The sequence below is a fragment of the Acinonyx jubatus genome, chromosome B3 (genome assembly GCF_027475565.1).
Source record: "Acinonyx jubatus isolate Ajub_Pintada_27869175 chromosome B3, VMU_Ajub_asm_v1.0, whole genome shotgun sequence".
Lineage (NCBI taxonomy): Eukaryota > Metazoa > Chordata > Mammalia > Carnivora > Felidae > Acinonyx > Acinonyx jubatus.
In genome coordinates, this window is record NC_069386.1 from 42,689,149 (window position 1) to 42,694,702 (window position 5,554).

Genomic DNA, 5,554 nt, shown 5'->3' on the forward strand with positions numbered 1-5,554 from the left:
GAGAGAGAGAGCATGAGCAGAGGAGGAGCAGAGAGAGAGACACAGAATCTGAAGCAGGCTCCAGGCTCTCCTGTGTCAGCACAGAACCCTACGCGAGGCTTGAACTCACGGAGTATGAGATCATGACCTGAGCTGAAGTCAGATGTTTAACCAACTGAGCCACCCAGGTGCCCCTAAAAAAATTTTTTTTAATGTTAATTTATTTTTGAGAGAGAGAGACAGAGCACAAGTGAGGGAGGGGCAGAGAGAGAGGGAGACACAGAATTCAAAGCAGGCTCCAGGCTCTACGCTGTCAGCACAGAGCCCGATGCAGGACTCAAACCCAGGAACCATGAGATCATGACCTGAGCCAAAGTTGGAGGCTTAACCAACTGAGCCACCCATGTGCCCCACCCTATAGCTTTTATAATATTCATTTTTGTAGCTGTATAATGTTCTACCAAATGAGCACCATAAATTTACTTAACCTTTGACATATTATTGGAAATACTTATGTCTCTAATAGCTTAAACATCTAATACTTGAAATAATTTTGGATATATAACATTTTCTAAGTTTTGGTCTCTTAGGATAATTTCTCAGAAGAACAATTATGATACCAAAAATATAAATACCTTTAAGGCATGCTGTGTGGATTTTGAAATAACTTTCTGGAAGGATTATATCAATTTACATTTCTATCAGCAATGAAAAAGCCTTCTAGTTTTCCCGTGCACTTACTAAAATAAGGTATCATTATTTTTGGTTAGTTTGACAAATATTATATGACAATTATGGTACAGACATAGGGATGATTTAATCCTTATGCCTGAACAGAAATTTCTATTATCTCTTCCATCCCGTACTTGAATGTAGAACATGAGTTGACATTGCTCATTTCCCTTCATGGAACTAGAAACTGGAACCTTCTTATGATATTATTTGCTCAGGAGTCTGACTAAGGTATGTCTGATTTGAATCACGTCTAAGAGTTTAGTTAATTTGGTTCTAAAAAGAACTCTTAATAACAACACCACTTAGAAGGTGCTCTCAAGGTATGATCCCTGAAGTGTTAAATTGAGGTTTCAATATGAAAAGAGGAAACAAATAAGAAAAGACAGAGTAAGCCACATTCAGTTTTTATAATATATCATATTTATACAAGCTTTTTTACTAAGCACTTATACATCAATTATTTCATTGGTGGAAATACATCATAAATTCATCTGTTGGTGGGATAAGCACTGTTACTTTGAGGCTGAAGAAGCTAAATAGAACAAAGTTTATAAAGGTTAAGTGACTTGCCTAAGATTACAGAACTACTTATTCTGAGATTGACCCAAAACCTAGAATATCTATTCATTAACCCATCCATTCACTTATTGATTAATTGGATAAATATTTATTGAGCATGCTGTATTCCAATGCTAAACCCTGATATGAGAGCATTGACAAAAATAGAAATGGTCCTTGCCCACACAGAGTTTATTGTCAGACAGTAGGAAATAGACAGGAAAGTACTCAATTACATAATACCTAAATCCACCAATTATATAAATTAAATTGTGGTGAATATTGTAGAGGAAGAAAATAGGGAGAGAATAATGGAAAACTATTTTATTTAGATAAGATGGTCAGAGAAAGCCCCTATGAAGAAATGATATACAAGCCAAGATCTAAAGGATAAGAAGACTTCAAACAAGTGTGTGTGTGCGCACGCACTCACGCATGAACATTCTAGATAAATCCTGATGTCCAAAGCCTCTGAGATAGAAAAGATCTTAATAGATTCCAGAAATGTAAAAAACATCTAGCTTTTGCAATTTGCAATAAAATACACCAAGTGGTAAGTCCCACCAAGCTCATAAAGCTTGCAAGCAGCTTTTATTAACTAGTTTTGAATATAAATAAACAAAAAGAGCAGACATCTTCAGAATATCTCCAAAATGAAAGAAAAGAATAATACAATCTAAAAAAGGGAGAAGCAGGGGAAAGAACCTCAAGATCAAATGATAATTAATATTCTTAGAATGGTGAGAGGTGGTATGATATACATAACAAAGGACAGGATGCTATGAAAAAGGAATAGGAAATAAGTAAGAATTTTTGAAATTGTGATTTGACAATCAAATTTTTAAAAACAGGACAGTTGAAAGATGAATTAGAGGAAGTCTCATAGATCATATAAAAGCAACAGCTAAAAAGATAGATAATAGGCAAGAAAAGAAGATAATCAGAAGATTAATGTAAGAAACTCACTATCCAACTAATTTGATTCATTAAAAAGTCGCCAAATTAAAAGACACATTTCTTGAGTGTAAAAGGCACCATTGAGTGCTCAGCACAATAAATGGAAAAAGACCTGGTATTTTCCATCGTGAAAAATAGAGCTCAGAGACAGACAGAAGATCCTAAAATCTTCTAGACAGAAAGAAGATAATGACATACAAAGTAAAAATAATCAAGATGACCTTGGACTTTTCAACAGCAACACTGAAAATTAGAAGAAAATGGAGCACTGTTTCAAAATTTTGATTGGATATGATTTTTCACATAGAATAAGATTCTAGGTATATTATTAACCCAAAGAATGAAGATATAATAAATCCCTAATTACAAGGATTCAAATGGGTGTAGTCTTTCTTAAAAAGGTATTGAATGTTGTCAACTATACTTCAGTTGAAAGAAAAAGCTATTGAAGAATAGTCTTTAGCAAAGTAAGGTTGTAAACCAAGAAAGAGAAAGGGATCCAGAGAAGATTTCACACAGCACAGGAGAGTGGTGAAGGGGAGTCATGAGATGTCACCTGTGCTGGAGAATCAGGTTGGGTTGATGCAGAAGGGCAGATGCTAAGGAGGTAAAACTCCAGGGAAAGATATGGAACTGTCAGATTGTCTGATGATTTTGATTTGGGGAGAAAAATATTAATAGGCATTTATCAGTATTGTTTGGCTTTTTTAACTCTGTGCATATGCTTCTTTGATAAAAATTAAAACCAGTTTTGAAAGTCACAAGCCACTGGACTGGATGAGATTGGTCATGGCAAGTGGAGAGGAGTTAAGATTGAGTCTGAGTACACTGTAACCTGGAGGTCACAGATAGGGAAGAATGAGTATCGTGTGATGAGTCAGAGAGGGAGCATTTGAAGGATTGGTTGACTGCTACTGAGAAACTAAACAAGATGAGGATTGAAGTTCTCCATTTGATTTGGCATCCTGCAAGTCTTTGGAAACTTTGGCATGTACTTTTCCAGTGGAAGTCATTGGTGAGGGGAAGGGGGCAAAAGCCAGACTGAAGTGGGAAAAGTTAGTGTGAGACCACTGTGTGGACAACTATATTTGTGAAGACTTAGGCTATGAAGTCAAGAAATGAGGTGATACATGGAAAGAGCTATGAGGTCAGTAGAGACTTTTTATTTTGTTCTGTTTGCTTTTCACAAATATAGGAGATAATACAGCATGTTTGTTTATTCGTAGTGCTGATCCAGTAAGAGAGAGAAGACTGATAATGTGTAAAGAGGGAACATCCGAGGGAGGACAGGGATTGAGGGGAGGAAATCCAGGGTGCATGTAGAAGCGATTGGACTTTGATAGGCTGAAGGGCACTTTTTCCATTTTAACCAGACCAAAGAAAGAGAAAATGGGCCCCAATGAAGATTGCAGGTTTGGTGAAAGGAAGATGATTTTTCAATTTTATCCATGAAATGAGAAGTCATCATCTGAGAGTAGAGAGGAAGGAATGTAGGAGGCTTCAGGAGGGAAAAGGAGGTATAAAATAGCCCTCTCAGGGAATAGGTAAGTAAATCAACAAAAGAAAAATAAAAATCCTGCTGGGAAGTTTTTGAGTGTCCATTTGAAGCTGGGGATCATGAATTTAAAGTGACTCTTACAGCTCTATTGCATTTTTCTATCCACATTCAGCAGCCCGGGTACAAGCTCAGAGAAGGAGAAGGTAGAGTTCACCAGAAGCTGGAGTCTTGTCTGATTAATAAGGTGGAGGGAGTGAGAAGCAGAGATTTTTGCAAAAGAAAAGAAGTAGAGAAGGAACTCAGGAATCTAGATGGCCAAAGGGGAGGGAGGGGGGAATTGCTGTGCAGGAAACCTCCCTGCCCTGTGGAGTTGCAGTCTTGAGGGAAAGTAGGCATTTGTTTGGTGAATTAGGGCACAATGTAATTATTTTTTCTGGGGTGGTAATTAGTAGAATGGGTTGCATGCTTGTGATGAGAACCTGTGGGGCTTCCCTTAAGGCTGATATTCCAGGACAGGGCTAAAAGTACCAATATCTGAGTTATTGCCATCCTTCTTCAGAGCTCCCAAGGGAAATAATTCATTTAAATAAGAGTTGGCCTGAGGCACCTGGGTGGCTTGTCAGTTGGGCATCTGACTTCGGCTCAGGTCACGATCCCACAGTCTGTGAGTTCAAGCCCTGTGTGGGGCTCTGCGCTGACAGCTCAGAGCCTGGAGCCTGCTTTGGATTCTGTGTCTCCCTCTCTCTCTGCCCCTCCCCCACTTGCACTCTGTCTCTCTCTCAAAAATCAAAGAAAAACATTAAAAAAATTTTTAAGTAAGAGTTGGCCTAAAGTTGACCCCCCAGATGTCTTCCAGCTCTAATACTCCATATTCTGTAGAAGCAAAGGTCTAGGCTATGGAGAAATTGGTGTTTCAGATCCTGTGGCTTGCATTTAAAAGTCTGTGAGAGTGCTCGCTTCGGCAGCACATATACTAAAATTGGAACGATACAGAGAAGATTAGCATGGCCCCTGTGCAAGGATGACACGCAAATTCGTGAAGCGTTCCATATTTTTTTTGAAGAAGAAGACCAAAGCAGGAGGCATCACAATCCCAGACTTTAGCCTCTACTACAAAGCTGTAATCATGAAGACAGCATGGTATTGGCACAAAAACAGACATATACACCAATGGAATAGAATAGAAACCCCAGAACTAGACCCACAAACGTATGGCCAACTAATCTTTGACAAAGCAGGAAAGAACATCCAATGGAAAAAAGACAGTCTCTTTAACAAATGGTGCTGGGAGAACTGGACAGCAACATGCAGAAGATTGAAACTAGACCACTTTCTCACACCATTCACAAAAATAAACTCAAAATGGATAAAGGACCTGAATGTGAGACAGGAAACCATCAAAACCCTAGAGGAAAAAGCAGGAAAAGACCTCTCTGACCTCAGCCGCAGCAATTTCTTACTTGACACGTGCCCAAAGGCAAGGGAATTAAAAGCAAAAATGAACTACTGGGACCTTATGAAGATAAAAAGCTTCTGCACAGCAAAGGAAACAACCAACAAAACTAAAAGGCAACCAACGGAATGGGAAAAGATATTTGCAAATGACATATCGGACAAAGGGTTAGTATCCAAAATCTATAAAGAGCTCACCAAACTCCACACCCGAAAAACAAATAATCCAGTGAAGAAATGGGCAGAAGACATGAATAGACACTTCTCTAAAGAAGACACCCAGATGGCCAACAGGCACATGAAAAGATGCTCAACGTCGCTCCTCATCAGGGAAATACAAATCAAAACCACACTCAGATATCACTTCACGCCAGT

The 5,554-nt window shown here is 38.5% G+C and overlaps 1 non-coding gene across 1 annotated transcript; it reads left to right on the top strand.

Annotated features, from left to right (window-relative positions):
* The first annotated feature begins 4,676 nt into the window (after positions 1 to 4,676).
* LOC113602136 (U6 spliceosomal RNA) lies at positions 4,677 to 4,783 on the top strand. The gene has a single exon (XR_003423498.1). It is a non-coding gene; the product is annotated as a U6 spliceosomal RNA (small nuclear RNA).
* The last annotated feature ends 771 nt before the right edge of the window (positions 4,784 to 5,554 follow it).